The following is an 8,737-nucleotide window of genomic DNA, read 5'->3' on the forward strand; positions in this document are numbered from 1 at the left end:
TGCGCGGGGAGTACAGGGAGTGTTCTGCTCTCTGATTGTCACGATTATTGGCATTTCTGTTTTAGTGTATTAATTACGTAGCTTCCGCCCTCACTTGAATCCGAGTTTGTGCACCTTATTAATTGGATTATCCACTATGTTAGGTCACCTTTGGACTCTACTAGTTTTACAAGTCATGGATATCAGATGAGAAAAGGTTGTTAGCTGCAACAGTTTTACTTCTCATCCTGGTGATTATAAGATGCTTCCAGAAAGTCTTGGATCTTAAAAGCAGTAGCTTTAATGCTCTAAGAAAGGTCAGCTCCAAGACCAGCGTCATTCGGGGCAACAATGTGACAGAAGAAGCACGGCTTGACAACCTTATAAAAAATAAGGCAAGAGAAGTCGTGAACCGTGGTGGACCGTGGAGATCAATGGACCTCCCAAGCCTACCTTACCAGCTATTTTTGGACTCCCCATTTCTAGATTCTGATCGTGTTGAAATCCTGAACAAGTTCTGGTCGCTTGACCCCAAATCAGCTTATCGAGCAGTTGAAGGCACGCTGTCTGCTATGACCAGTTTTCTCTACACCAAAGATTAGAGCACACCCTACCTTGGTTTCAGTAATTCATCAGCATCGGTCATCTTCCGTCGGTCCACACAACTACTAGCTTATGCAACCTTAATCACAGCCATCTGCCTTGTACACCCCAGAGATTACAGGAAAAAATTACACGTTGGAGATAACTGGATTATTTATCCAAAAGAAGATATTTGGATTACATATGTGATGTTGTATGGCACTGTTCTGCTGGAGTTCGTTCACTTCTGTGTACAAATACGCTTTCCGGAAAAAGTTCTCTGGAAGAATATTCCAGCATAGTATTACCGGATTATTAGCCCATAACAAACGGCACTCCAGGTTGAGGGGGATCGCGGGATGGTTACAATGCAAGGACTTCCTCGACGATTGTTGGCACATGAAGCCTAGCGATTGGCGTAAGGAGATTGCAGAATTGGTTCGTCTACATGTTGAAACAGGGTGGAAGGATGACGTAGTGGGTACTAAATCTTACAGGAGGTTTAATGATGCCACGGGTGAGTGGACGCTCGCGAAAAATGGATATTTCCGACTGGTGGGTTGGAGCATACAGAGGCCATTTGACGAGAGCATTATTCTCTGGCGCCTGGCCACAGATTTATTATTCGTTCAGCATAAGGCCGTTTCTCCTGATGACCGTGATCGTGCCCGTCGGTGCAAAGAAATATCCAACTACATGATGCATCTGCTGTTCGAAAACCCTGAGATGCTGATGCCACAACGGCCTACGACGAGCTCGAGGAAATCCTCAAGGGTGAAGAGACACCGCGGGACAAGATGAGATTTACGCAGAATGTAGTTGAGAAGTGCAAGGCGGGTTCGATCCCCAACTCTTTTGTTCGTGATGCTTGGCTGCTTGTTGTAAGCTTTCAGGGTCATGTTGGTGATAAGACCACGATGTGGGAGGTGATCGAAGGCGTGTGGGTGGAGATGCTCTGCTATTCTGCCAGTCGATGCCGCGGGTACTTGCACGCGGAGGCTCTGGGAAACGGTGTGGAGTACCTCTCCTATGTCTGGGTCCTGTTGGCATACGCCGGGATGGAGACATTTTCAGAAAAGCTTCAGAGGAGGGACGATGTGTCATTTGACAGTGATAAGCCTTACCGTTTAGCACAGAAGATAAGACGCACTCGCTCCTTTTGACTCCCAGACTGAAGGCAGCGAGCTTTTTACTCTCTTAGCTCGGTCGAGGATATTATGTATACATCCCTTTAATTGTTTGTCTTGTCTGCCAGCATATCTGTTGGATAATTTGTTGGCGCTCCTTCTGTCTTTCTCACTGCTCGATGCAAGAGATGTACAATAAAATATTAAAAAAAAATCTTAGCTGAGTGCAGACAGTAAAACCTGTTATACATGTACAGGCTGAGTGCAGACAGTAAAACCTGGACACATGTACAGGCTAATGAAACGATGACATGCATTTCCCTTGTCTTACATGGTTCTGCAGTTGGCACAACAAATGGGGCATACATTTGGTACTTCCTCCGTTCCTAAATATAAATCTTTTTAGAGATTCTAATATGAACTACATACAAAGTAAAATAAGTGAATCCACACTTTAAAATATGTCTATATATATTCATATATATAGTTTATATTAAAATCTCTAAAATAACTTATATTTAGGAACAACGGAGTACTAGATTTACCTGGTGGTCAAACCCAGCCATTTACTTCTAGATTCTCTGATTGGAAAAATCTACAGGTCAATAAACAATCCAGTTTTCCCCAAGTACACCAGCGACTAAAATCGAACCCCCAAACACAAACCATTTTTTCTTTCACTAAACGCACACCACAAATCAGTTTTTGTATCAAAGGTTATTCATAACCACAACCAAGCTACTTTTTTTTATGGTGCTACGGCGGGCTTACATCGACCTGAACCATTTTTATTATATAAAAGAGTAAGATACAAGACATCAGATACAACAGATATCAACCAACACACACAAGAAGGCACAAGGAAGAACAGAAGAAGAACCAGAAAGAGCTACGATGAGCATCCAACACCAAAAACTTAGCACCCGACACTACTAGCTGGACCGAGAAGAGCGGAAGCAAGCTTTGTTGAATCAATCAAAAGGAGATCCGTCATTGAGAAGACGTAGAGAAGAAGTTGCCGGCTGCTCTGCAATCACTCTACACCTTTAAGAGAGCTAGGAAGTCGCAACCACCGTCGAAGGGCATCCCACTGCCTAGCCACGTCGCGGCAAAGAGAGCCATCGACCGTGTCACAAGGCAATATTCCGCCGAGACAGTGTCAAAGGGCAATATTCCGCCGAGACAGACCTTACGCCGTGATAAAGTTTGGGCCCAAAAAGGTTCGCGCGTGGACTCGTCCGTTTGGGTCGGCGCATTGGATTGGCGTTTTCGTTCGTTTTGATCTAAACGAACATGCACAGACAATCTGGGTTGACGCGTTGGAATTGCTCTAGTGAAAGAATGAGAGAGGAGAGCGTGTAGCACAAGATGCAGCCTTCATGTGTGCGACACCGCGGCGAGGATAAGAAGAGAAACATAGCGAAATCATTAATTAAGGAGCATTCTTTGCAAACATCACTTCCGCCCTCCCAGGTTGCGACAAGTGGCACGCTGCATGTGCATGCGCCACTTGTTGCAGCCGGAGAGTTTTCCCTTTTTCCATAGACTCATTTATTCAAAACGTTTTATCTCTGAAACCATGCGTCCAAATCAGTAACCGTTTCATCATTGGATTTCTTGTGTTGAGATTTTCAAAACTAAATCTTATGTTAATAAGTTTTGATGAACTTTGTTTTTTTAAAGACGAAAAAACCCAATTGGGAGCATGTTTTTTCTTTCTTTCTGAAAGCCGTTTCTTAGAGGCACGGCCGTGCCTCTCACAGAAGAAAAACCGTGCCTCTCGCAGAAGCAAAATCGTGCCACTCGCAGGAAAAAAAAAGAAGAGAAAACATGTTTTTTCCGTTTCCCAAAGGCACGATCGTGTCTGCGCGGAAGTAAAACCGTCTCTCTCATGGAAAAAAAAAAAGAGAAAACACATTTTTTTTCATTTCCTAGAGGCACGACCTTGCCTCTCGTGGAAGAAAAATCGTGCCTCTCACGAAAGAAAAGAAAAAAGAAAAGAAAATGAGCTTTTGTTCGTTTTCAGGAGGCACGGCCGTGCCTATCGTGGAAGCAAAACCGTGCCTTTCACAAAAGGAAAAAGAAAGAGAAATCGCGTTTTTTTTTCATTTTCGAGAGGCACGGCCGCGGAAACAAAATCGTGCCTCTCGCGGAAGCAAAAAATAAACGTGTTTTTCTTTGTTTTGTTTCTGAGAGGCACGGCCGTGCCTCTCATGAAAGCAAAATCCGTGCCTCTCGTGTAAGCAAAACCGTGCCTCTCGGAAAAATAAAAAAAAAGAGCGCATTTTTTGACGTAATTTTTTTTTGTCAAAAAGCTAAGAAAGACCTGTGGAAAACCGAAAAAGCATCTAAAAAGTCAGAAACATATGCAGAAAAGAAAAAAAATCAGACAGAGTACCCAGAGCACGATACATGATGATGATGGTTGAGAGCACGCCAAATCCTAAATGACCCTTGAGAGGCCCTCGAAAGAGGGCTCTTCAATTAGTTGCTGTCGGAACACAAGCATGACGATGGGCCAAACATGTATGCCAGTAGATGTATCCTGGGCCATAAATGAATGACTAGAGCCTGGCAGATTTCAGATCCAAAGCATTCCAATGGCCCAGATTCCTGCGTGCCTGATGCTCGGCCTCATGCATCCAGGGAGAGCGGAGTGCGCGGCACGTGGGGTGCCCACGCCGCCGGCTTGTCCCAGTCCCGTCTCGTTTCCCGTACCACTCCCCTCTCACTCTCTCTCCGCCGCTTTCCAATGCCGGCGATGCTGCAGTAAATCCTCCGGCGAAGGCGGCCGCGGCCCTGCTCGGTCGATCCCTCCCACCCCATGTCCAAGGTTTGAGCAGCTGGTGGCTGCTCCACCTTCCCGGCGTCTCACCGGCAGGCGGTCGTGCCAACATTCCGTTCGAACCATCATGCTCGATTCGCCTCCTCCCGCGCCGCCAGGTATGGCTGGTACCTTGCCCCCACCGAACCACGCTGCGTCAGTTTCCTCTCCGGCGGTCGGCGCCGTCCTCCACCACCCACCTGGGTTCGCGCGGGGAATTGGGGGAGGTGATGATTACAGTTCTGCTGTTATGTACGTACTCGTGTGGTGCTAATACGTACAGTACTGGACTAGAGCTAAGATTTTTTTTAGAAGAGGTAGATTCGAGAAACGTGGCTCATACTCTCATATTGCGCCGTAGTTCCTGACTCCTGCAGGACTGCACCTGATTCAATGCAGGAAGGCAAATTATTTCCTTCAGTTACTTACCGAGTTACAGTTCTCGCTTGATTTTTGTATGCCTAAAGAGTGGCACCATCTGTTCTGTAGTGTGTGTATTAGTGATATCTTTATCGATTCTCGACTCATATCTCCTTTGTTCCAACAGCATGTGTTGAGAGGAGGTTGGTAGGAGAAAATGCAAGTCTGCAAAATATGGTACGAGCCTGGTTATTGTATTTGAAGGTCCTGCCACTGCACATGGATTATTGTTCAACTAACTACCTTTATCACTGAAATTAAAATGCAGCACAGAGAGGGACAGGAGGCTGGGATAAGGAAGCGGCTCCGAGAAGTCAATTTTTTGCCATCTTGGTACTCACAATCATGGGTATCTATGGTGCTCTTGATGGGCTCCCAGCCTCAGGCTCCACGCTTCCCTTAGTGTTGAATGGATATTGCAAAACTAACAGGTTGATGGATCTTGGGGCGTCAACGAATTTGGCTTATCAGACAAAAAGACTATTCTCCTGTCCACATCAGGGGCGGAGCCAGAAAATTTGGCCAATGGGTTCACTTGTTAGCTCATTGTGAGGACTGGGTAAAGTCATTGTAACAAATAGAGATATGCTACTCACTCTGAGCCATATTAATTTTGAGAGTACCTAACCATATTAATTGACGCTGGTTTAGTACTCATTGAAGAGTGCAAGACGTACCAGTTTGATGAAATTATAATGTCACTTGTTTAAATTTTATAAATAGAGTCACGAATATAGCTCCCTAGCTTTAGGACCAACTTCTCAACTTCCAGAAAAGATTAAAAAAACACATTAGTTTGACAAGTTTCAAGTAAACTACCATGAAGTGAAAGCTGCATGCAAATTTACTCACATTTCAGAGTGCACCCTTCGGATCTTTCATCATCTGAAAAAAATAGTTATCTATGCATAAAAGGCTTTGGGAGATCATATAAATTAATTCCTCAGAATAGAAGGTTTGGGGGATTGATCAACAGAATTTAACACACCTACATCTGGTGGGTAGGCTTGAAGTCCTTATACATCATTATCTGAATCCGATGATGATCAATTTCTATTTGATAAATATTCGTACCATAGCCTAGGTCAATCAAAGTTCAGATGAAATATAGTTAGAAAACTACGGCAAAGGTTAATTTCGTGCTAGGATAAGACCTGCACAAGAAGGACGACGTGGTCTCATTACCTTCAGTTTGGATTTCAATTGCCGGTCGCTGCTGACGGCTGACCTGGTGTTCTCAGCTAGTCGGCTTGCCGCTGGCCGTCGGCGATCCGGCGCCGCCATGCGCGAACATAGAGACGAGAGACCAAGAGACGATGTAAATCGGGGAAACGTACTGCGGAAACGAGAGGCGCGTGTCGTGGGTTGCGTACATTTTTTTTTTGAGACAAACGTGGGTTGCGTACATGATGACATGGAATTGATAGTTAGCCCATCCAGCCTGCTTCGTGGATGGTATGGTATCACATTTACTTACGGGCTTTTTTTAGCTGTACTTACAGGGTTTTTTTCCTATATAAGAAAAACAAGGTGTGAGCTTCTGGTTGGGTTACTGTTATATAAAACATTAATGGGCCAAAAGGCTTCTCGTTCGCATGTTCCAGTTTCGATGGGTTCAACCGTACATTCGTATTGGGTTCATACAAGCGATCGCATCTGTACATGTACGTGATGTGAAAAACTCGTTGGGTTCAGCTGAACCCAACGGCTACACGCTGGCTCCGCCCCTGGTCCACATTGACATGTGTTGTTGCACTTAAAGAAATGGATTTTTTGCCGGGAGCACATAAGGAGAGGTATAGAAAAATATTCGTTTATCTATTAATGCAGTTTTGCTGCCTTTATTTCAAGGGCTGAAATTCCTTAGTGCGCTGAAAATTATACTATGTAAGACTAAATTTTATTTGAAGAAATTTCTCCATTGTTACGGATGAGTAGATTGCGGCTCCTCTAAGCCTTAATATAATTTCCCCCAGTATGCTAAGCCTTGGCGATGGGATGGGATTCTTCACCTCAGGGGAGATGGAGTGAAAAGGTTTGTTGTCAATGGAAAATATTGCTATGAAATTATATTTCCTCCCTGATTGTGTATTAGGGACAATTACTTTGTAAAGTTAGTGTCTAATATGTATGGGAATGGAGATGTACTTTACGTTGACATTTTCCTTATGATTTTTTAATGCCGGCCAGAATTTTTAGGTTGACATATGTATGGGAATCTTTTGCTTACCAATAGAATCAGGATGAGAATTTGAGTAACCCTTGTGAGTGACATATCGAAAATCCTCATATTTGACTTAATTAGACAGGCTGGGGAGGAATCTTGTGGTAGAGAAGCATATATGGCATATGTTATCAAAGGGTTAGGAAACCTGCTCGTTTGGAATGCAGTTATGAAGTTCTACAGAAAGAACAGATCGTTTTTTAACTCTCCTTCCAAGACTGCTGCTGTGTTAGTCCACCACTCTGATGATAAAGCCTTCAAGTACCTAGATTTGCTTGCCAGTAAAGTTGTTAGTTCAGGTGGGTCTCTCATACTTTGGAAATAATTTGTAAGGGTCTCAACTGCTTCTAAATACCATCGCAAAAAAAAAACTGCTTCTAAATACTTAATACCAGTAGACGTTTTGTAGTACCAACAGTGTAACTACTAAATATATGCTACCCGCTTTCGGTGGTGGATTTGTTTGAAAATTTTTCTAGTGATATAAAGGGCATCGTAGACATGACATACAGGTTATGTCCGTGAGTAGAAAAATGACATCTGTTTTTAGTAGCTTGTAAACTTTACCGTGTCCTGTTTGTAGCTTCTGGTTACATAGAGACGAGGGAAATCATGCTGGATATTGCGACATGCGCAGTGGCATTTTGTCAGTTACGGATGAATGGATATGATGAATCGTCAGGCACTTAGGCAGGAATTCCCTGTCAATGTTTGATTGATCTTGATTTAACAGTTGAACTAACGATTTCTATTCTTAGCATAGATGCACTGTCTCATGTTGCTGAACACTCCAGTTTCCATAATTCACTTCTAGGATATTTAAGTGATACAAAATCCACATGGAGTTATTCAAGGCTTCAAAAGAAAGTACATCAGAAAATGAATCAATCCCAGATAGCATTGGCTACTCGGCAGCATATTGACGAAAACGCTGTGCTCTGATGATTTGCAAAGTTTCTCAATCCATGGAGAGGTACGTGCATGAAATTCAATATTCCTACTTCACTTAGCAGTTAATTTGAAGTTCAATTCTGTACTTTCAAACTTTCAGATAGATTATGCTACGTATTAAGTTTCCTTTCTATGCCTCCTTAGAACGTCTAGATCACAAGCAGAACACTGAGTTTTTCTATGCTACCGGTTCTCACAAGCTGAAGACAGAATACATGTAAGATTCTGACTTCTTAAAAAAGAATGGTCCGCCAAATCATATTGTTTAAATGTCAATGCTAAATTGTCAAATATTTTGCTAAATCAGGCCATGCCTTGTCAACCAGGAACTTTTGTCTTTGGCTGTTGGAGATTTCACCTTTTCTCAATCTATTTACCAGGATGAACTACGTCATCTTGATAGGTAATCTGGCTGTTATGTTCACTTGTCACATAAACTTCATTTATTGAAGAGTTCTATTTTTTGTTGTTGCTACAGCTTGTTGGGTGAAAGAGAACAGGTTGGACCAGGATGAACATTGGGATCTAGCAATCAGGCTGGCTAGCAGTGCTGCCGCCACCAAGGTGATCATCAGCTAGGCGGTCTGGACAATGTGCGAGGAGTGGCTGCACTCTGTAGTCTGTAGGCAG

The 8,737-nt window shown here is 43.4% G+C and overlaps 1 pseudogene; it reads left to right on the forward strand.

Annotated features, from left to right (window-relative positions):
• The first annotated feature begins 1,358 nt into the window (after nucleotides 1–1,358).
• Nucleotides 1,359–8,514, forward strand: LOC119358361 (annotated as a pseudogene).
• Nucleotides 8,515–8,737: the final 223 nt, after the last annotated feature.

The sequence above is a fragment of the Triticum dicoccoides genome, chromosome 2A, assembly GCF_002162155.2.
Source record: "Triticum dicoccoides isolate Atlit2015 ecotype Zavitan chromosome 2A, WEW_v2.0, whole genome shotgun sequence".
NCBI classification, from domain to species: domain Eukaryota; kingdom Viridiplantae; phylum Streptophyta; class Magnoliopsida; order Poales; family Poaceae; genus Triticum; species Triticum dicoccoides.